The sequence below is a fragment of the Heterocephalus glaber genome, unplaced genomic scaffold, assembly GCF_053883595.1.
Source record: "Heterocephalus glaber isolate CG9 unplaced genomic scaffold, H.glaber_assembly_v1.0 deba00000621, whole genome shotgun sequence".
NCBI classification, from domain to species: domain Eukaryota; kingdom Metazoa; phylum Chordata; class Mammalia; order Rodentia; family Bathyergidae; genus Heterocephalus; species Heterocephalus glaber.
Genome location: NW_028258153.1, coordinates 11,534,933 through 11,560,063, shown reverse-complemented (window position 1 = coordinate 11,560,063; position 25,131 = coordinate 11,534,933). Strand labels below are relative to the sequence as shown.

General features: G+C 35.1%; 1 protein-coding gene and 1 pseudogene across 2 annotated transcripts in view; one reads left to right on the top strand and one right to left on the bottom strand.

Moving 5' to 3' along the window:
* Positions 1 to 25,131, top strand: part of Spag16 (sperm associated antigen 16) — a 773,985-nt gene that overhangs the window by 281,246 nt on the left and 467,608 nt on the right. The gene's annotated exons all lie outside the window — the stretch shown is intronic.
* On the bottom strand, positions 18,689 to 20,185 carry LOC101723361 (putative G protein-coupled receptor 160; annotated as a pseudogene).

Here is a 25,131-nt window from a genome sequence, read left to right as displayed (position 1 = left end):
AAGGACACAGAATTATTAAAAGAAAGCTATGCTGTACTCTGAATATTGACATGTAACTGTATGAAATCTAAAAGAATTCACATATACATACATGTATACATAATTTAAAAATAGGTTACTTCCTTTGTTTGTGTATCTTATATCTCTGAATCTGTATAATGTTTATCTTTATCAGATCAATCTTGTATTTTAGATTTCTCTTAATTCTATGTAATAATTATTCATTCTGAAGAATTTACTTAAAAATTTAAAATTTCATAAAAGCTCTGTAGTCAATAAATCAAACTCTTGGTTGAAAAATGAAAATATGTGTCTATAATCCTGTCCTACCTCTTGATATTTGATATCTGAAAAGCATCTGTCAAATTTAACAATGAGAATAATGGACTAGATGACTCTTTAGTCCCCTTTAGCTATGAGGATCTTTGGATGCCTGTGGGTAGTTCCTCTTCACAGGAAGGACATTCATTTGAGTGTAAATACTATTACCCACATCTGTTCTCCATGAGGGGAGGAAGTTTAGAGTTTCAGTGAAGTTCCTTGCTGTGCAACACAGAGCATGAAACCTGAGGTTGTTGATGTGAATGAATCTCTAAAAGGAGTAGCCACTTTGTCAGGCCGCAATGTGCTATTCTTATAGCAGGTGATACTCATAGAGACCATTTCTTCGTTTTCAACCTTCTGATGGAAGGCAGATCTACTAACAGACAAGTATAGAGATTATAATGTATTTTAACAATTTTAGAAATTATATCGCTTTTCTCCTTAATAAATTCTACCTCACCAACATTACTGTTTTGGGCAGAGCTTTCAGTATTTTTCCTTTAATTTTACTAGTGAAAACAACCTCAATCTATTTTTTTCTTCTTGGAGAAAATTTCCTAATTTGCCCATTTTTCATTTCAAAGATCAGCCAATGTATTTTTTTTTTTTTTTTTTTTTTTTGGTACACGGGATTGAACTCGGGCAACCATTGTTTTTTTGTTGAAGCTACCTTAGGAGTAAGAAAAACTCTGACATGGTATTTTGGAATTCTCTTTCAATGTGTTTCTTGCCGTTTTCATATGTGCCTTCTAATACCCCTATTGGATCTAACATTGTTTTTTCCCTATAAATTCATATTGCTTCCTGGTACTTGACCAGATCTTGCACATTGAGATTTTTCTATCAGACTTGATAAAAATCCATAGAATTTTCTTTTCTCATTTGTTTCCCACCTACCATCTATGTCTCATTTCTTATCATGAACTTTTATTATGATTTGACTTTTATTTCACAATATACTTTTTAAAGATATTTTCACTTGCAAAGTTGTAGGCAATTTTACTTTCAAAATTCAAATAATATGATGTGTATATTGTTTATAATTGGATATTTCTTAAAGATTTCTTCAATGAAGATATTTTTCCATATTATAAGTCATTGTGTTTAATATTTTCTTTGAAATTTTTCAGAGTGATTTCCTTCTTTTATCTAGACCAGATTCTTTGTCTGTATTTCCTATTTGTTCATGAATATATCCCAATTGGAGAATCAGAATAGACTTCTCCTGTTTCAGAACTTCCCCCTAATGGAACACTAATGTCTTTAGTTAGGATTCCTATACATATATGAATATATATTTGAATATGTATATGATATAGACATAATATATATATTATATATATTATAGATTATATATATCACTAGAGACTGCTTTAGGTCACCCTTGTCATATCTTACATAGATTATCTCAGGAGATATTCATATTTCTACTTTCAATGATTTTTCTTCCTCTTCAGTCTAATCTCTGCCCTCACAAAGGAGTTTCTTCTAAATGTAGTTCCTTAGAACTCCCCATTATCTACAGATTTAAATCCAGATTATTCCACATTATACCAAAAGCACATGGGCTAAAATGAAAGCTCCCCCTTATACCTCCTTTCATTACAACTTTGTACTTCATTATAAGAAAACTACTTGGAATTTTTTCCTATGATGAGGGTTTTTTCTTGCTTTTGTGCTTTTTAAATACTTAGTCTCTCCCTTCTTTCTATATCTAGCAAATTCCTACTCATTTTTTAAATCTCAAGGCCCTATCTCAAGTATCATTGCTTTTGAAGTTTTCCTTTCTCTTTGGGTCGCTCTCTGTGATTAACATAGTTAATTGTGGTATCAATTTGAATAAGAAAAGCCTAGCTGATTAGTTTTGCACAGTCCTGGGTGTGTCTGGATGACTGATTTACTGAAGAGGGAAAATTTACCCATTTTGCAAGTGAGTAGCACCAACCAGGCTTGTAGCCTGGATGAAATAAAAAGGGAAAGGAGAAGTAAGTCTCTCCTTTTAGTTCTTTACAGGAGCTCCAGTCCTTCAACTTTTGACTGGATCTTCTGGCTCTCCAGCACACAGGCAGCCCTTTTGCATTTGTCTATTCCTGACTCTGCAGGCAGCCATTGTAAGCCTATTTCATAAATCTTTTACATATCAGTGTGTGTGTATGTGTGTGTGTGTGTGTGTGTGTGTGTGTGTGTGTGTGTGTGTGTATGTCTGTTCCTCTAGTAAACTCTGATTCAGATTTTGGTACCAGAGAAGTGGAGAATCATTGCTGCGACACTACCTGACCAAGTGTTTGGAATTCTTTGGAACTGATTCATAGGAAGAGTTTGGAAAGGTTTGGAGATGCCAGGTGGAGAAGCAGACCTAGAATGCTGTAAGCTAAGATTTATAGGAGATTCTTGTCAGAGCTCATAAGACCAGAATGCTGACAAAAAAAGCAGATGGCTTAAACGAGTGGATTCATGTGCGATGTCTATAACACTTGTCAGAGCTCAGAAGACCAGAATGCTTGACAAAAAAGCAGATGGAAAAGACCAGGCTCAGGAAGTTTTTCAGTTGAAAATAAGGACTCCATTGTCAGTGGGACCCCAAATCATGTGTGTTATGCTCTGGCAGAAAATTTATCTACATTTTGCTCATGTCCTGAGACTTTATGGGAGACTAAGGGTGGTGGACTGAGACTAATCTGGTGGTGAAAATTTCAAGGCAGCCAAACATTCAGGCTATAGCTTGGATACTGTTGAGGCTTTTAGGTAGCTCTAAATTGAGAATCAAGAGTAGAGAGCCCAGGTGGAAGTTTTTGAAAGGTTTGAATTTGGCTTAAAAGGAAGCTCCAGTACACTGAGGAGATCTTGGCTGCTAAAAAGATTCACACTGCGAAGAAGCCAAGTACTTAACAGAAGACAATAGGAAAACTGGCTCAAGGACACTCTGAGATCAGCAAGACCCCACCCTTCTCAGGCTCAAGTGTGCGAAGGTGAAAGGTGACCTAGGGATTCACTGGGATTCAGTTTACCCTGCTCAGTCCTCCAGGCACTTGGAGGCCTCTGCAATCACCAGCAAGATGCAAAAGGGCTTGGCTGCTATGCCAACTGGTAGCAGAGCTTGGCATCCTCCATGTGGTGCTGGTTTTTTACGCATACAGAATGGAAAGAAGCTTCCAACCAGATTTTAGAAGACCTAGGAGGCCAGACAGTGTGCTCCTGAGAGGGAAGTGTATGATGCTGGAAGGGTGAAGCTAAAAGTGCAGTGGAGACTCTAGAAGGTTGGAAAAGTCAGGCATATGGAAAGTCTGAGCAAAGTTTGTAAAGAGTGAGCAAGGCTGGCCCAAGAGAGAAGCCATGAGGGATACAGTCACCTCCAGTGCCATAGGGGCCAAGGCACCCAAGCTCTGGAATTAAAAATCTCACCACATACTGTTTTCCCTGCTGGACTTAGATCTTGTTTTCAATCCATTTCTTTCTATCTCTCTATTTTTCCCTTTGGAATGTGAATGTTTACCCTATGTCTTTGCATGTTGGTAGTGTTTAACCTTCTTTTGATTTTTACAAGTGTTTATAGCTGAGAATTTGTCTTAAATCTCAGAGGAAACTTTCTTTGGGCTTTTCAGCAATGCTGCAACTATTAGGACTTTGGGAACTCTTAGAGATGGACTAAATGTATTTTGCATAAAAGGATGTGGATGAGTCTTTTGGGGCCAAGGGTGGAATGTTATGGTTTATATGTGGATATCCTGGGAAAGCCTCATGTACTCATAGCTGGAGCTATTAGAAAGTGATTGGATTATGAGAACTTAGAGAGGACTTGCTGTTAAAAGGTTCAGTCTGATGAGAAGAGTCTTATCACTATGGGTATGGTAGGGTTCTGGGGAGAGCTTATCTACTTTCCAGGCTCCTCCTTGATCTCTCCCTGCTTCTTGCTGCCAGGACATGAGTTGATTTCCCTCTGACATGCCCCACTACCATGTGTCTGCCTTTGAGCCAGCAGACTATAGAATGAAACCTCTACAAACTTTGAGCCACAATAAAGGTTTCCTTCTTAGAGTTGTGGGTGTCAGGGATTGAGTCTCAATGATGGGAAAGTAACTAAGACAACTGTTAAATAAGTATGTAGATGAGTTTCCTGAGGGGGAAAAAAAAAATCACATTCAAATTTTAAGTGATAATTCTGAAGCATGTTATAATTTAAATTTTGAAGCATGCGAATGATAGTCTGCTATCCCATAAAAAACAATAATAACAAACTTGAAGGAGTTCACATTCTAACCTATGAACTTTTTCATTTTTATCTCCAACGTAACTGTCAAGCAGTTAATTAAAGTTAACTGGGATATTGTGGCGATTAATATAACATCGTATGGTTATTTTCATTAACAATATTATCATGGAGGTTTTATGTTAAATTTAGTAATAATTGTGTTTATCCAACTGGAAATCTTTAGAGAAAGATCTGTGGACAGATAATTCTATTTTCAATTAGTTTTAGAAGAAATGCCAGCTTTTCTTTTAATGTCCATCAAACTTGACACATTTTGTATTCTTTAGGATCACTTTAAAATTTTTATATGGTAATTATCAGAAGTTTAGATAATTTTCAGGAAGTTATACAGCTAATAGTTTATACTTGTTATACCACATGAAGATCTTTATGCCACATATGAAGTTATAAAACACGAAAGTAGAAATATGTATCATCAGACATTAAAAAAATTAAATTACTCCCTTAAGTAATATATTGGATTTTCAATTCCGATTAGGTCTAAGAATATTAGAATTTGAATATTTTGATGGTTTTTTACTTTATACCTCAGAAATATTAATAAAGTAATCCTTGTATAAATAACCAACAAGTAACTATTGTGCAAACTAGGTGGCAATTTCTATTACAATTGAATGTATTTATTCTGTGAGTTATTGCATTTATTATCCAATAATATTCTAAAATGTACTTTGATCACTGTTGTGTACTTCATCGATGTGTTTTGTACTTCATTAATTCATAACTGCCTGAAAGTTAATGTTCATCCTGAGCCATTCTCCTCTAGAGAGCATCTTGCAATTCAATGCCAAATCACAAAATGACTATAAATTACCATCAACTTTTTAAAATTTTTCTTCTTGTTATATAAATTTCAAAGATCACTTTGATAGTGTATCAGATAAATAGAATTTTTATTTAATAAGTGATAGGACAGGTATATTTTCCCATGGGAATAATAATGAATTGATTGAAAACAGAAGAAGGAAATTGTAAACTTCTGGGTAAAAATATAGTGCTTGTGTATGTTGAGTTGAATATTGAATAAATTTGTATTGTCTTTGTATCATGAAATCTGATTTATTTTACAATTATGGTTTCTTCAGGGAATGTAAGGGCTTTTATTAAAATAACATCTAGCCCTCAAGTTGATCATTGTTTGTCATCTTGTCCAGATCACAGTAATATTCACTTGATCTTGGCCAAAAGGCCGAGAAATGATCACAGTAATATTCAAAACTTACTCAGATTTCATTTATGAAATCTGAAAAATATGAGGTTAAAAATCCTTCAAATCCAAGACCTTTCTTTGACCTAAATTTCAGAAAATATTTTTTAGTACTGGCATTTGAAATTATGATTAAACAAATTTTCAAATTCAATCAAGTGGGGTGAAAAAATTTAAATACTTTTGGATACTCATTTGCTTATTTTTGCTACTCAGGAAGTTATATTGAATTAAGATTAAAAATTCTAATTGGGACCCTATTGCTCTAGTGAGTTATTTAGTTTTGTAAGGTAAGGTAAAGGAGATTGTGAAATCCAAAACTCCATGGAGTGAGCTAGGTAGACACCAATATGAAAACAATGCAGCTGGTCTTCATTAGAATTTTGAAAATGAATACCTCTCTCACTCTGACTCTGCAGTCACCAAGCAAACTTCTGATTATTTGGCCCCCTCTTTTTTTTTTTTCTTGCAAAGAGAAAATCTAGATAGTTATACACTGGACTGCTTCCTTCTTTATGAAAATGCTAGAGGTTATAGAAGTAATTTGCTGAGATTTATGAAGTAAAAAAGAAAGAGCACAAATACAAAAGGCATTTCATGTCAAGACACCAAAGACTGACCTTTTAAACAGGTACAGTGTTGGTACGAGAATCTGCCTCGGGAGTAAGTGATGTTGCCACAGTATTCCAAACTGAACATGACAATTCAGTAAGGCCAAACTCACTGTAGAAGATTTTTTGTAATTAAATTCTGATTGATTTTAAAAGGAATTCATTCATTCGTTCATATGTTTATCCACTTTCTGAGTCAACCTATATTATTTACTGTGGATATTTTTGTTTAAGGCACTTTGTTGGTCACTGGGGATATAATTACAGAAATTTCTCCCTGTGGAGCTTATCGGCTGTCTGTTGCACATATAAAATATAGTTAATATCTATTTTTGTTATTTTTTCCATCCTTAATTTACCTTAAGCACTTGTTTTGCCAACCACAAGTCTACAATTATCAGAATTTTTCCAAAATTTAATTCACAAAGTTATCAAAAGTATGTCAAATCAGAGATTCAATTGTGGCCACCTAGGGGGCAAAACCAAGAGTAAGAGTCTTCGAATTTTGCCCCACAGAAAAGCAGGTACCTAGAGGTGGGAGCTAAATAGAATACTTACACAGGAGAGTAAATGAAAAGAGAAACTTACTGGACTAAAATCCAGTATCTGGTGAGTTTGTAGGGGGAAACTAGACCACTTCTGGATCACAGCAGCCCTCTACGCCAGGACTGAATACATGCCATCTTGGGAGAGGATCAGCTAGAGGAGGGAGGGAGCTACCTCTTCAGTGGTGGCCTGTGTGATGGAATAGGCTCACAATCACACTAACCTCTTCACTGGGAAATGGTCACTGCAAATGAAGTACATGCAAGCCAGGGCTTTGGCCAAGTCTGAAGCTAAAGATGGATGAGAGATGGATATATGAATTCTGGCATGTACTTGGGTTTAGAAAAAAATAGGACTCTGGGAACAAGAAGTGCCTGTGAGCTCCAGGACTGTGGGGAGAGAGAAGGGCTGCCCCACTGAGAAAAAAAAAAAATAGTCACCCATTCTGCCCACATGCAATGATAGTGCTGTGTAAGTGGGATATTCAATGCACTGTTTATGCTAGCTAGCAGGCTCCCACAGGGGAGCCCCCAGCACCCCTTTGCTGGGGTCTGCAAAGGGCAGGGAGACCCAGGACCTTGCCATGCTCACAGGTCAGAAAGTCAGTTCTCTTGCTGCAGTGAACAAAAATGACCAAGAGTGGAGGGACAGAGAGCAGCACCCAGGTCAGAGGCCTTCTTATGCTGCACTAGGCAAAAGGCTTGTACAAACCTGAGGAAGCCTCCCACCCTAAGCAGAGACCAGTTGAATATCTTAAGATGTTGGCAATGCACATCTCACTGGCAGGGAGGTGTAGATTGCATCTCGAGTCACAGCAGAGAAAAGGGAGATTCAATGGAGCTAGACCAGAGTAGGCACTTGCCTATAGTTTCTCCAAATACCAAAAGATCTGAGACAGTATGAAGTCCTGCCCGCTACCCATAGTCCCACACTGGCAGAACAGGCCTTCTTCCAAGTGTGGGAACTGCACCAAGTTCTATGGGCAGGTGGGAAAGCTGAGCTCTTGAGACAGTGAGAGATAAAGGATTGCAGGCAGAGGGACAAATGGGGCTGCCTAGGTCAGAGAGCTTCTGGTGATATATCAGGTAAAATTTGCCTGTGGAGGGAGAACATGGAGATGAGCATGGAATTTGGCCAGCCTTGAAGGGAGTGAGAGTGAGTGGTCCATGGGAGATGTTGATGGAGAACTGGGTGTTGGACAAATTATATCACATCCACTTCCTCCCAAATCAATCAGGCCAGTAAGAACTTGGAACAGTGACAGAGGCCTCCATTTGGCCATGCCCTCGGCATAACTTGCAACCCAGAGGTGAAGCCAGAGAGATCAGCAGCCCTCATCATTTCTATACAGGCAACTGAGCAGTCCATGAGGGTGTGGTGTGCGGGCCAGCTAGACTGCTCACAACCAGGCTATGATTCTTGCATAAAAGAGAGCAGTGGGGGTGGTCTGGCTTAATGCTGTAGCAACTATGTGAAGGCTTTTTGTTTGATCCCTTGCTTGTTTGTTTGTTCTGGGTCTTCTTTTCTTTTTTTCTTCTTGTTCTTTATTAATACTATGTTTTAAATTTTACTCTTAAAGCTTTTATTCTTTTGTCCTGCTCTTTTATTCTTTCTTGTCTCTCCTTTTTTACTTTCTTTTTTATTTTTTTCTTTCCTTCTCATTTTCTTTTCTCCTTGTCTTCCCTCTCTTCCTCTTCACCATATATATGTGCACAAGACAGTAAAAATTAACAAGTAATTAACAAGTGCTTTAACTTAAATAGTACCATTCATGGGTGTGTCAGGATAACTGTTGATAGAATTGTCCTTAGAATATCCACAAAAAATTAATTATAAATATATTAAAGGGTTCTGAAAATTTTACAGTTTCCTTCAGTCCCTTCTTATGCTTCCATTTCTCTGTATATGTCCTCCATCCTCTACAACTATTCTGTCAAAAACCCCCAACACTAGCCCTTTATGCTAACTATAAAAATAATTCCAACAGAGTACAGTCTCCTTTTTATCTCCTAAGAGTGATATTTCCCTTATCTCCCTTTCTTCTTACTCATTTACCCCTTTCCTTTTCACATTCCTTTTTCCTTCTTCCCACCCTCAACATCCCAGAATAACGGCAACATACACTATAAAACTATACATTATAGTATAGTCTGTAAGTGGCATTGATAAAATTGTGAAATTTTCTAAACAACTTTTATTTTATTTTTTTAAACAACTTTTAATGTTCATGATTGATCTACAGTTAGTTGTGTTGATGCTCTTGTATCCAGTAGGAGTCCTCTCCTTACAATGTAGTAACTGGATTCATCCCAATTAAACTTAATAGAGTGAAGTGGTAGACTATACCTCTTAAAAAAAAAAACCTAGACAACATCACTTGAAAACAGAACATAACTAAACAGACATTCATCCCAACAGCAAAGTCTTTTTACAGTTTTATTTCAAGCTTCAGCGTATACCAAAAAAAAAAAACAATACCTCTTGAAAAATAAAGGCATGATCATATCACTGGAAAACATAACTAATTAAACAGATCTTCATACCAACAGTGAAGTCTTTGCACTCTATTTGACCTCAGTGCTTTCGCGCGCGCGCGCGCACACACACACACACACACACACACACACACACACACAAACAAGGCAACAAAATGTCTCCCGAAACTCCCACGGCTCCCAAAGCAGATGCAAAGGGGAACCAATGGGGAAGAAACAACATACAGAATGACAGAATTGCATGATCAAAGAGGTAGCAAAGAACCTTGGCAGTTTCGAAGACCTAGATAGTAAAGTCAAAACACTTAATCTTTTGGACGATAAAATAAGTAAAACTCTTGAAGACATTGGAGCAGGTAAGAACTTTCTAAACACAAAGGTACATATACCTTATGTACATTTACCTACTCACAATGAATGTAATCCTTATGTACTACAAACATGTACTAATAAAAACTGTAAAGTACGGCAAATCACATAGCTATGTTAAATTTTGGAAATTTGCTAAAATTAACATCCTAATTAAAAATTTTATTTTGATATATTATAATTTGCTTTTTGGTCTAAATTTATTTTACTTCGGCTTCATATTGGCCAGCTAAATATAGTAACTCAAATTCATGAGCCTTGCCTCTGAATCTTGACAAATACAGCTATGGTTTTGTTAATGAAAAAAACCAAATCATTATTACATATTACGCAAATGTTTCATAAAGAATTTTTTCAAAGATCAGAATTAATAATCATATTTTAGCTATACACTGAATGGTTTACAATGCTTTTGAGGTAATATGTTTATAGAGGTAAGTTTGCCATATGACAATTTCATGGAGTGTAAAAGGGTGCTAATCATTGATGATCACTGGGAAGAATTCTACATGATTGAAGGATGAATTGAATTGTATTTGAAAGATAAATGAAGTATTACAAGTGATCTGACTTCCTCTCATGAATTGCTTCTTATATGTTCTATAATTTTTCCTTAATATAAGTTAAAAGAAGTCAAGATTCCAGTGAAATAATAAAACTGGAATTGCATATATTTTCTCTGTTGCGGGACAAAGGGGTATTGGCATGTTTTTATAATGGGTCTTAGAGACAAAATATAATTAATATTCATATATTTCAACAGGTTACATAAATTTGGTGAAAAAACAAACTTTAGACAATCTAGTCATTGCCTCTGAATATGAAATATTTGACTCAGAATATTGACCTTTAAAAAGTATTAGTTTTGTGTCATCTGAATTGAGCAAATGTGTTTTAGGAGAGGTAATGCCTCTTCAGTGTCATTGTGTTATATTATTAAATGCTTAGGAAGAAACATTCACAAATAAAATATTCTTTCAAGAATTTCACAGTTTGGTAAACAAATATAGTCTTAAAAAACACTTTATACTTGATCTGTAAATAGCCCTGTGAGTACAGAGTGAAGAGGAGGAGGAACAACTTGTAAGGAAGTATATATGGTGGGATATATGAGAATTGTGTGACAACCATCAATGACTTATGATTCAACCTATATCCAAGCCCACTGAAATAAATTATTGGCTGAAAGTTCATCCTAAAATTTTTTCTTTATATTGGAATTTTAAAATTTTGTTTTTATATAAAACATTGAGACACCTGAGTAAACATTTTGGTTTCTCAGCCTTTCTCTTTTCCCCAAATTTCCATTTCAAGAGTCCTATGTTCATACATGCAGATACCATTACTACTCCCACATGCATAGTATGCAGTTGATATTTGTGATATTTTAGTTTATCCTTCCTCTCTGGGGACGGTTGTAGCATTTTGATTTTTCAGGTTTGCAACTTTAGATTCTCTGTAATTTCTTTTGTTTTCCTCTTTTCCTTATTATTATGAAGACTTTAAACATCTGAATAAGCACTGAGAAAGCATTCATCTTTTATTTGTTTAACAAATAATAATTGAACTCTTCTATCCTTCATGCACTGTGTTAGAGATTGAATCTTTCTCCTGTGGGTCCATGAAAGTATTGATGTTATACTTTCAAACTTGTTCACCTTTTGGATATCAACTTTCTACACACATTTTTTGCTATGATTTAATTATTTGTGGCAATATGAGAAATAGAAACTATGATATGCTTGCTGGTAGAAGGACAAATTTCCAGAGAAAACACTTGAACTCCAAGTTTTGAATTTTCACCAAAAAAAATTTTTTTAACAGCCTCACTGCCCTTTCTATGTTCCTTATATATTTAAAATTTAGATACAAATTTAAGTGTGCAATGCTGGGGTAGATGCCTATAATGAACTACTGTACAACAATGAAAACTAGATACCCCTAAAGTCATAAGGATGGCTTTCAATAATGTTTTATATGAAAAATTATGATCAACTCAGTTCTGAACACATAAAATTTTAAGTGAATAATTTAAAAACAGTAGATGATTAAAGCACTGTTAGAAACACACTTCACACCCCAAAACAAATAGAAAATAATTTGCAAAAATTACCTGCATATTATTCATCTCTTATTGGCTTTCACTGTTGAATATTTCTCTCAAATGGTCCTCTTAGTTTTATACATGCCATATTTCAGTGAATTAAATCTTTAACTTGCCTTTTGCTTATTTTTGCATTTGGGTTTATTATTGAGAATTCTTACCTGCTAGAACACAGTAATATTCTTCTACTCCTTCTCACTCCTTTATGACTTTACATTATATATTAGTCTTTAATTCGCTTAGAGTGCATATTTACATATGGTACATGTCTTAGTTGCATTTTTTTTTTGTTGCTGAGACAAAATACCTAACATCTAAAGTTAAAGGAGAAAAGGTTGATTTCAGCTCTCAGACTGTAGAGGTTTCAGTCCATAGTCACTGGCTCCAAGGCAGGGAGGCATAGCAGAGAGGGATGGCAAAGGAGACACAATCCACGTGTGGCAAGCAGAAGTCAAGGAGCAGCAAGCAGTGAGCTTACCTTTCCTTTTAATTCCATCCAGGCTACAAGCTTATTGGGTGGTGCCACCCACACCTGGGGGCTTTGGTTTTCAGTAAATCCATTCAGCCACACCAGAACTGTGCTAATTCCAGTCAGTGCATTAATTTAGTACCACCCACCCTTTATCCCAGTAATACATTCCCTACATCCAGCCAGTTCCAAAAAATTCTACCTATGAGCACATGAGGATTTGGGGGGACATCTAGTTACAAGACATAACAGTGCAAGATGAATCAGCTTTTTATGCAATAAGAAATAGTTTTAAAATCTTATGGACTTTACAATAAAAATATATTCCATGTTTGCTTACATGATGAGGGCAGGTTCATTGTGATGAGCTGTGCCTGGGTCTATTCATTCAGGATCCAGACTGAAGAAGGAGTCTGTCTCTCCTTTTGTGGCCTGGTTTGACAGAATCATGAAATTCTGTCAAACTCTAGTCTTTAACCTCTATGAAGTAATCAACATTTTTCCTTTCTGTAAAATTATTCTTTATTTTTCTACTGGATTACTTGTGTTTTTTTAAGTTACATATATAGAAGGGAATTTAAAAAATAAGGTTTTATGTTAATCGTTTTTCCCTTATATGTATGTTTCATAACTTCTCTCCATTATTTGTTTTGTCATTTTGATTGGGCCATGTTTTGATTAACAGCCTTCTGTATCTTACTGCAGTTAAATTTGTTCTTTCCTTTCCTTCCTACAAGCCTTCAACAATGGATCTTCCTAAGGTTTCTATTACATGGCTTCCATGATAATAGTTGTTCAGTTCCTCTCCATTGGCTTCAAGAAATATTCCTTTGATCCCACATTCTCTTTCAGCTGCCATCTCATTTTTCTGCTTCTCTTCAATTCAAAATTCCTCAAAGGCCTTTTGTTTACACTAAGTTCTTTTCATTTCTCACTTCCAAATAGCGCTCTGCTTAGATAGTATTGATTGATGAAAGATAAAAAAATCAAACACATATAAAAACAGAATATGTACCAGACTTATGTACCTATCAAGAACATGGCCTAGCAAAAGAGGCGCAATCTTACTTCAGATATACCTACACAACTACCCCAACACACTGGACAATTTTGAAACAGATTTCGGACATGTTTTTTCATCTACAAATACTTCAGAATGCATTTCAAAAGACTGCACTCTTTTTCAATGGAGGAATAATTTTCATATAGTAAAATATACAAATCTTATGTGGCTTGATGTACATATATATATATATATATATATAATCTTTAGTTTATAGACCATTTATAACACAGACTTTTTTTTTTATCTTTTCCCAAGTGGTATCCTTCAGGGTAATCACTATTCTAATGATTCCTATGAACAAGAACTAGTTTTGTCTTTATTAAATTTAAATGAATATAATCAGAGTGTTTCTGTCATGTGTGACAACTTCCACTAAACATAATATTTCTGAGATTTATCTATGTTGTTGTGGGAATCAGTAATTTATTATTTTCTAGTATTGAATAACATTCTGTTATGTAAATATGTCACAATCCAGTTGATAGTTATTTATATTCTATTTTTTTATTATGAAGCTACTGTGAGTATTCATGTATGTGTCTTACTGAAAATATGCTGGATAAAGATGAGACATACATTCAGATGTAGAAGTTATTTCTAAACTTTTTTCCAAAATGGTTGAATCAATTTATACTCCTGCTACTTCTATGGTGCCTAGACTTCTAGTTGCTTCAATACTCTACCATTTGATAATGATAATCCTCTTGATTGTAACTATTTTGCTGAAGTATGTTGAAACGTCATTATGTTTCAATTGATACTATTCTGTTAGCTAGTGTTTCAGACACATTTTAAGTTCTTTGTGTGTTTTATTTCCTGCCTTGCCAATTAAAATATGAGTAATGTGGCCATGAATATTTTTGTATATGTTTACTTGTCACAGATACTGAAAGCCTACCTGATCTTAGTGGTTAGTTTGTAGCTGTACCTTTTATAGACCATGACCCCTATTTTCATCTTCAAATTGTATTCCATTATCGACCTCTGACCCTTAGCTTCTCTGATTAGCTTATTCATTTTATCTAATCTTTAACTCTTAATCTGTGTGTGACAATGTATCTGACCCTAATTTTACCATCAGCCATCCCTTCAATGAATCAGAAAACATCATCTCCCACACAGTCTTACCATCTCACATTCTTGGGAATAGACAGTGGTGAATAATACACAGAGTATTTCAGGAATCAACAGATAAAAATTAAGGTCCAAGAAAGTACTAATAGAAAAGAGTGGGATATTATCAGAGAAGAAAACAGCAAAGGGATATAAGAGAGTAGAAATCATTTGTAGAAGTTTATAGTGCATCACTTGTAGAAGTTTATATGAATCCTCCTGATTCATCAGGAGAATGATGTATTTTGTTTAGATAAATGAAGTCAAGTTGATAAAATACCTAAACATTGGCCAGATAGTTTCATTTTGATTTAAAAGAAAATAGAGAGCAGTCAATCATGAATGTTCTCAAATCAAGAGCATATTTTACATGATAACTTTAGAAAGACATAATCAATTGTTAAAAATTTAAATATGACTCAAATATATATTTTAGCAAAATAGTTTATTTGTATAAAGCAAATTAGTGGTTTTTGACATTTAATATTTTAAATGAACTTTTAAAAAGGAAAAGATCTGAACCATATTATCTAACTGCCTAAGTAATAAATTAGGAATACAAGTTATCTTTCTAGATTTATATTAGTAGATGATCTGTATCTGCTTCTATGAAATTTAGAAAGATGCATTCATCCACAGAGTATGTTTTAGTAAGAACATTTCAAACTTCTCCTTCACTGTTTAATTTTTATTTTTATAGAAGAGTTCTGGTACATGTTACAATTGTCATTTTATATCTGATAATAAAATTACTCAAATTGACTTAGATATTAAGGGCAGAGCTTAAGGCATACTTGAGTTTACTGGTTAGAGGTTCACTCCTCTGCTCCTTGAGTTATCTTCTATATTTACTGCAAAGCTATACTCATGTGTATTTTAAAACACAGCTAAGATACAATTGAGGTTCTGAATGAAAGGCTTTCACTTTTTTTCTTCCCATAGATTACAGGGAATTATATTTTTTTCTGGATAAAGTTGATGGTTTGTCGGGTGGGACTGCCTATGATATTAAGAAGTTATTTAAGTAATTTCCCTTCCAATAGGGCTAATAATAAATTTTCATAGTTGTTTAAGTTTGTACTTTCTGGACCTCAATCTATTTTTAATATTTTAGGAAGTACTAAGTTTAATTATATCTCTTTATAAGTATAAAGTATAATACTTACTTTTCAATGAGAGGTTGTTACCACTAAGAATTCTCTAGACCACAGGTTTAAATCTGTGTCCATGATTCTTTCCTGATTTTGTTTTTTCTAAGTGTGTGTGTGTGTGTGTGTGTGTGTGTGCGCACGCGCGTAGAAGCAGGGAGGGGGTCAGGGAAGTGAAATTCACAAAGTTTGACTTCGCAGCAAATTCAAGTAAGAACCTGAATATCATTCAGTGAATTTGTCCATTCTGAAAATTAAAGCTAAAATATAGGACTCTTGGATGCTTTCTGGAAGACTTTTTCCAACTGTTAGCTTGATTCTACATTTGTTCTAAATTACTGGAAATGATTTTTTATAAAATATCATTTCTGATGTTTTCACTTACTTTTGGCTAAATTCATTTTAGAGAAACAATAACCATTTTTACTTTTCATAGAAAACATTTTGTATATGCCACTTTTTCAATGCCTCTGTTGCCATCTTAGTTTTCTAAGCTTTTGTTTTCTCCCTGTGTTCCTTTGTATAGCCTTTTCAGTTTATTCTGAATACTACAACTTCTAGATGCTAAGTTAGTATTTTTACATATCACAGTGACTAGCCAACTCCCCTCTTCAATTCATGAAGGGCAGTTCATTGACTTTCATATCTCAATAAACATATTTTCAAGTCTTACTCCAATAAAAATTCATGTGATATTGCCTTTTATTATGTAGGTTCTGTCCACTCAAGCTGTTTTTCTGCTCATTTCCTACCTTCCTCAATCATTTCCTTTTCAGTCCAAACTCTTGCATATCAAGATTCTCATCATGAAAAGTGTAAACTGTTTTCTCTTAGACTTGCTGTCCTTAGCAAATTGAGTGCTCATCTTTAATTCTGCTTTCAGTGATGGTAGTGGTCGTGGTAGTGTGCTTGCTGATCAATGTAAAGGTGTATATTTTTTATAGCATTTTTAGGTCCTTTCAACCAAATTTCTTCCACTTATTGATACTCTAATTAATATAACTACCAAGAGCATAAGGAAAGCAGTCCTTAATTATGGCTTAGTCAGGCAGGACGTGGTTGTCTGAGACTACTGGCCGAAACCCTTAATAGCTCTTCTGTCATTGTCAGTATTGTAATTCTGACCACATTAAATATCTCTATCATTTTATTTCAAATTGTGTTCACTGATTTATTTTTGTCTGTTCTTTTTCATAATATAATAATTATACTATATTCATATTTTGATTACTATGATGCAACACTTGAGACCAGGAAACTTTATTAAGAAAAAAGGCTTATTTATTTAGCTCACAGTTCTGGAAATCCAAGGGCCTGTATATGCTTATGTCCTTCTTATTGGTTCCTGATATAGTGCAAGGCATCACATGGCAAGAGACAGGCAATACTTATATGTATGTGCTCTGGCCTCTCTCTCTCTCTCTCTCTCTCTCTCTCTCTCTCTTTTTATGAAGCTACCAGTATTCACTAATAAGAACTGCATCCTGATGACCTTCCCTAATCCCCATCACCTCCCAACAGCTCTATCCCCAAACACTTTAATTGGAATAAGTTTCTACTGTTTAAAACATCAAAACTGAGATTAAATTTCAATGTATTAAGCTAGGGACACAATAAAGAAGTATGTAAACAATACCAAATATTCTTGAGTATTTTAGTATTAATTATTTTTGTTTTGTTGAAATAAAATTGTCAATAATAATAAGATAAAGATTTATAAGTGAATATATTAATAACATGTTTTCTATTCAAGAAACCAGGCTGATACTACACTTCTTGAAAAATAATGACTATTACCAAGTTGAAGAAAGAAAAAAGTTTAAATATCTTGCAAAATTACATTGCATGTAGTATAGAGGATTTCAGTGCATTTTTATGGCTTTTTTTGGGCTTAAATGGAGTGTTTAGTTAATAATACTTCAAATTGTGTCTTCTGTCTTATTTACTTCACAGACAGCTACACCATTAACTGTACCATTTTCAGTAAATTTGCTATGTGAATGAGTAATCAGATTCCCAGGAGAAATGGAGTTTTTCACTGGGAAACACATTTTTCTCATACATATCCTATTATTATACCAGGTAATGATATGTGGTAGCACATGGAAGCACATAAATGAGGAAATACTAGATATAATTTCAAAGACATAAAGAGGTCTTTTGTTTCATATTAACATTTTACAACCAAAACCAAGAATTTATGAAAAAAAGCAAATTTTCTTTTTTGTATATATATTTAAAAGCAAGAATTTTCTTCATATTTAAAAGCAAGCTTCTGTACATTGGCTCCTAGAAAGCTACTCACTTGTAATATCACTTTCAGCATGTCCTCCACAATAATTTATATGGGGGCAGCTATGGTATGGTAGTCACATTTTTTGTAACTGTGACAAAATACCTGAGAGAAACAACTTAAAGAAGGTAACATTTATTTTGGCTCATGGTTTCAGAAGTTTCAGTCCATGGTAAATTGCCTCCATTGCTTTTATGGTCAGTGGTGGGGCAGAAGCATTGTGGTAGAAAGGCATGGCAAAGGAAAGCTGCTTCCCTCATGGCAGCCAGAAAGCAGAGAAGTTAAGGAAGAGCCAGAGAGAAAGGGCCTGGGATCAGATATAATCTCCAGGGTCCTATTCTCATGAATATCCCTCAACCTCTATCTCCTGTTTCCATCACGTTCCAGTAATGCCATCAAAATATGATCTGATCAAAGGATAAAGCTACTGTTGAAATTCAATCAACTTTCAAAAGCCCATCCTCTAAATACATGTGCTATTTGAAGTACAGTTTAGATCCAAATCAATCATAACATGTGGAAACTAAGACTAATTGGTGAAATAATAATAATTATTTAAAGAAAATGTTTTTTATTTTTTAAATATGATAAAATGTTTAAATTCATATTTTAAAGTTGGTGAAAGCTCAGATTTATATAACATTTTGTATCCAGTTCTTTTGGGCAACAAAAACATCAAATGTTAACTTATTTCACTTTTGTATTGATGACAAATTTATTTATACAGTAGTCCCGAATAACCATAAGAACTTCTTGGCATTATTTTGTTTTTAAAAGAAAACATTTAATAAACTATATCATAAACCCAAAAGTATGCTGGAAAAGTATAAAAGGTTAGAGGGGGCTAAAAGAGCTTCATTTTAGTGCCACTTTTTGGTATGTCCCGAGTCACCATTCTTTCCTGCTTCTAAGATTATGATTTTTATTGTAATTGGTTTAGTTTTAAGATGACAACATATTAACAAATTATTATTGATATAGGTTTTTCAATTTGTCCAAAATTATGCATTGTAATTGGAATGAAGCAGCATTTCCAGTTGACAAATGGGTCTATGGGTAATGAGGTATTTCTTAAATAAAGCTTGTGGCAATTCAACCAACAAATGGTGGCAATGAGAAAGCTATTGACAGAGTACAACCAGGGAATGTTCATCTCAATATATGAAGGAATCTGTACTTTAAGTAAAAGAATGAATACCTAAAGCAGTATAAATGATAACCAGCTACCAAGAAAACAGACAATGAGCTTGGGCAAGAGTATTCTTTTAGAGTTTACAATGTAACTAGGGAGAGATGAAGAAGGAAAATACAATATAGGCTCATTCATATAGGAAGTTATTTGAATAGCCTGTACCAAGATAATAACTTCTGACCAAGAGGTTATAAAAGTCATAAATAAGATTATCATCATGGAAAGTGACAGGCAGTAACTCTGAATGCTGACATAGACAGGATATTGATAAGAAATATTCTGTGCCTTCAGGCTTTGGTAGATACCTGGTTCTCCCAAAACATATGCAAGGACTGAAATCCAAATCAAAATTACTGCAAAGAACTAAAACACCTTCTGACATTTAGATGATAGCTTGGTGAGTTTAGAGAAATTCAGGCAATAATCTATAAAAGATATTAAGACGGGATAATGCAAAAAGCCATAAGTAAAGGAAATAATTTGAGCATAGAAACAGATATGGTATTTAGTAAACCTAATACCTAAAAGTACAAAATCTCTGAAATAGGATATAATGGAAATGTTTACCCAAAATAAAAAATCAACAAATGCTAATGAAACACAGAAACATTCCATAAAATTTTGATAGCTGTTTTTTCTTCTCATTCTTAGTGTGAGGATATTTAGTAATATTTTCTCAAGTACGATCAAGAACAACAGAAAAGTAGCATCTAGAGGCTGATTTGTTTGATGTAACTGGTTCTGAAAAGAGCAGCTGTCTGGAGAAAAAGATGTCATATTTTTAAATTTTAAGAAGACCTGCTGAAAAATACATGATAAAACATTGCTTCACTTTATTTTCCATTCCTTATCTGAAAAAGTTCCATCACAGGTTCTTGGTACAAGGACACAGAAACATAGCTGCCAATCTGACGACTGCCAAGTGATATTGCTTGGAAGAGGCCTAGATGGAATGACCAGATGAGTCTCTCCAGAGAGTCTTCTACTTGATCTTAGCCAAAAGGCCGAGAAGCGATCCAGAGAGTCTTCCTAACCAATGATCTTATTTTATTTTGATTTTGCTGCCTTCAATTATGTCACTGTAGGTTCCTTGCATTTCATTTTGCTATGCCAAAATGCTATGTAAGCTATCCTTTGCTGGTGTGGGTTATGTCTGGAAGTTGAGTGGCTGGTGCTCCTCGTGGGGCTCCGGGCCGCATCTTCCTCCGGAGTCCACCAGCAGAAACCACTGGCTGGAGCTCACACCCCGTGTCCCGTGCAGGGACCTTACCCCAATAATAATTTAAAAAATATATATATTTATTGGTACATTTTAGGTATACAATACATTTACATTTATCATTGGGTGCTTGTACTTGTACATGATGTATCTTAGTTCTTATTTTTTCCCCATTACCTGTGAGCCCTTCACCCCCTCCACCCTTCCCTATTTACATAGATTTTGTTTCCATGTTTTTTTCTTTTTTCATAATTTTTCCTTTTCCTTCTTCCCTTTCCCCTTCCCCTCCTACCACCCCTATACCTTTGGACCTTTTCCTATTTCAAATTATCAATTATTCATTTTAATCATTTTCATCCTTATTTACACTTTCAATTTCTCACACTAGAGAAACTATTCAGTATTTACATGTGTGTCCTATTTATTTCACTTAAGAGTATGGCCTCAATATGCATCCATTTAGCTATAAATGTTTCTAGTTTCTCATTCTTTATGGCTGAGTAGTACTCCATTTTATAAAAAAAAACACATCTTCTTTATCCAGTTTCCAGGTGATGGGCACTTGGGTTGTTTCCAAGTTTTAGCTATTACAAACTGTGCCGCTATAAACATAGGTGCACATATATGGCTGTGGTATGATTCTTTCAATTCTTTGGGGAAGATACCCAGTAGGGGAATAGCTGGGTCAAAAGGAACCTGTAGTCCTAGTTCTTTGAGATATCTCCATACTGATTTGCACAGTGGTTGCACCAGTCTGCACTCCCACCAACAATGGAGAAGGGTTCCTTTCTCTCCACACCCCTGCCAACATTTGCTATTGGTTGATTTCTTGATAGCAGCCATTCTTTCTGGGGTGAGGTGGAATCTCAGTGTTGTTTTCATCTGCATCTCTTGGATGACCAGTGATATTGAACATTTTTTCATATATTTATTTGCTGCTTTTACTTCTTTGTCTGAGAAATGTCTGTTCATTTCAGATGCCCATTTTTGAATTGGGCCTTTGAATTTGGGGGTCTGATATTTTTCAATTCTTTATATATTCTCGATAGTAGGCCTTTGTCTGAGGTACAGCTGCTGCTTTACATAGAAGACCCAAAAAACTCCGCCAAAAGACTTCTAGACCTAATTGACAGATTCAGTAGAGTAGCTGGATACAAGGTCAACACTCAGAAAACAATAGCCTTCTTATATGCAAATAGCAGACCCATTGAGAGAGAAATCCAGGAAACAATTCCTTTTACAATAGCATCTAAAAAATGAAATATCAAGGAATCAACCTAATAAAGGAAGCAAAAGACCTCTACAGTGAAAACTACAGCACTCTGAAGAAGGAGATCGAAGAGGATATAAGAAAATGGAAAGATATTCCTTGTTCCTGGGTAGGAAGAACTAATATAGTGAAAATGGGCATACTTCCAAAACTACTATATAGATTTAACACAATACCAATTGAAATTCCAACAATATACTTCACAGAAGTAGATAAAACAATCCAAATATTCATTTGAAAGCAGAAGAAACCTAGAATAGCAAAAGCAATTCTAGGCAACAGAGACATGGGAGGGGGTATCACAATCCCCAACTTCAAACTATACTACAAAGCTACTGTGATAAAAACAACATGGTACTGGCGAAGAAACAGACCCGAAGATCAGTGGAATAGATTAGAATATGCAGAAACAATTTCAGACATACTCAGCCTCCTCATCTTTGACAAAGGAGCCAACCATCCTCATTGGAGGGAAGATGGCCTATTTGATAAATGGTGTTGGAAAAACTGGATTTCAACCTGTCAAAGATTAAAACTAGACCTATTATCTATCACCATGCACTAAACTAAGATCGAAGTGGATTAAAGATCTAAATATTAAGACAGAAACACTAAACTTGCTGGAAGATAGGTAGAACTCTTGAAGACATTGGCATAGGAAAAGACTTTATGAACAAATCCTTAGTAGCATGGGAGCTCGCACAAAGAATCAACAACTGGCATCTCATCGTATTATTAAAAAGCTTCTGCACTGCAAGAGAAACTACCAACAGAGCTAAGAGACAACCTACAATTTGGGAATAATAATTTTTTTAACAAACTTAATTTAGAAGGATGCTACTGGAACCCCCTTAAATGTTACCAGAAACCTCTGCAGTAGGGTCCAGCCTCCTGCTCAGTGTACTATGCATACCTGAGAAAAAAGCTGAAAGACAGAACTAAGAAAGAGAGAAAGTGGGATGTCAGGATGACCAGTGCTGTTACAACCTACAAAGATGATGGCCAGTCCAAGCCACTGATTTTTCCATGTCATCAATTGGAGTAAAGGTGAGCTATGTGCAAGGGCTGGACTATGTGAGAAAATGCAACGTCCTGTGGTTACTATGGAAAGTAATGAAGGCAAGGCCTGTAGTAGAAAAGATAAAGCATTCTCAAATTAGGAACAGAATAGACAAAATATATGGTTGTAATTAGAACATTGTCTTTCTAGTTAAGAAAGTTTTTGATGTGGGAGTAGAATTTGGGCCCAAGTTACTCTGATCTTGGCACATAAGTTTTTGTCCAGACTTGCTTCTCAAGCCAATTGTGGGGTTAACTCTTTGCAGCCTTCCCTACTTATAGCCTGCTTTGGGCATAATCAATAATTGCAGTCTCCCACATCTCCCCTTTCTCTGTTTGAAAATGGCAGCAGGTGCATCACGGTGAGCTGTGATTGTCCTTGGCACCTGTTTGCTCCTGTGTCTCATCACCTGGAGGTGCATCAGGTCTGGAAGTCTGAGGGCTGTCCCATGAGAGGGGAGTCTCTCAGTTGCAGCCTTTACATGGCTTTCAGCAGGGATGTCACATCATGCTGCTTGCAGTGAATCCATCGTCTCAGTTGTACATTCTGGGATGATGGCCACAGCATGTTTGTATTTTCTGTTCAAAAATAAACATAAGCTGGATCTATGTTATTAATTGTATTGAGCCATTTACCTTTTAGTTAGGACATCTTTTGACAACACAAGTGTCTAGGACATGTCTGTAGATCTAGCTTTGTATCAATGGAGTTTTGATGGAGTATATTTACCTTCCATAAGTGAATTTAAAAAGTTTAAAATTAAAGTAATAAGAGAAAGTAACAAGATCTAATTGAGCCTGTTGAGGTAGCTCCACTCTCCCTTTTTTGTTTATGTAACTTTATGTGCCTTTAGGGAAAGGTGAGTATACCCAACAATGGCTTGTCCCTGTGGGTTATCCAATGGACATATGTTACAAGGACCTATAATGTATCTAACTGACTTAGCTGCTTACAATATTTCTCCCTCTAAAGAGCTATTCCTGACTGTGGTTTGGGGAGAATGGACATAGATTTTATCTAACTGCTTTGAGCTGAGAAGGGTTGATGTAGGGAAGACCACAGTTAGGGGCTCTCTTCAGGGAGCCAATTTAATGGCCTTAAATAAGAATCATGTTGTAATTTAGCAATTATAAACTCTCTTTATAAAGTTAATCTGGTGGATTTTGGTAAAAAACCAGTCTAACACATTTGTTGTTGATTTTTATCTGTATGATCACTTGGAGTTTGGAAGCCTAACGGCAAAAATAAACAAATTTTTAAAGAAATTAGGGCATGTATAATAGTCAAAGTATGTAGTACTAAAATAAAAAAAGCAGGCTGAGGAAAGAGCCATGTTTAGAAATTGTCTTTAAGGGACTAAAAGATCATAGTAAGACACATGGTGTATCTTTTCCTTTTCCTATCTTACTCTCAGTGCTAGTGCCAAAAGACAGTCATTTATGGTAATCAATAGGTTTTAGTCACTGTAAGGCAGAGAGAGTGGATGTAATTTACCTTAAATTCATATTAATTTAATCTTTGAAAACTGGTCCATTGCAGATGCCTGGCCTTTCTGGTTATTAGTACTCTCTAGTGGCATCAGAAAATGAATACCCTGGGCTAGGGATTTAGCTCAGTGGTTCAGCTGCCTGCCTTGCAAGCGCAAGGACCCGAGTTTGATCCCTGGTACCAAAAAAAAAAAAAAAAAAAAAGGCTAGAAAATGAATACCCATTACAGTGACCTCTTTTATTTTCCTTAGAAAAATCAATACCTATTTCTTGAAATCTGGGCATTCCATCTACTGGTCAGGATGATCGCAATGTTTAAGAACAGTCCCAGATAGGTCTTTACATAACTTTGACATTTGTATCTTGAAAGTAGTTACTCTTCTTCATATGTGAGTAGTTCATATGTGAGATTCCCTTATGATTTCATAAGACACTAATGATGCAATAATATAGTAAGCTTGGTTACTATTGCATATTGGTGCATGATTTATGCTTGCAGTAAAGATGACTTACGGTTTATATTACGTTTAAATATATCAGTATATGAATTTTTGGCAGGAGTTCCATAACATTTTCCCCAATTGGGAGAAAGGGAAGGGTATCAGTATTTCCTTTGAACTCTTCACTGTTAAGTATGATGCTAAGTGGATCATGTACATTTATTTTAATTCTGAAAACAATCTCTCAAGGTTGGTATTATTAGAACCAGTTTATTGATAAGTAACCTGCATCTGTGAGTGGTTATCTGATTTACACACGGTCAGTTGACAGGCAAGTAATCTGAAAATATTTGTTGAACACCTCCTATGGGAACAGTTATTCTGGTGAGATGATGTAGACAATAAACTCAGTTGTAATTTTCATGCCCAGTTGCCAGGTGATAAAAA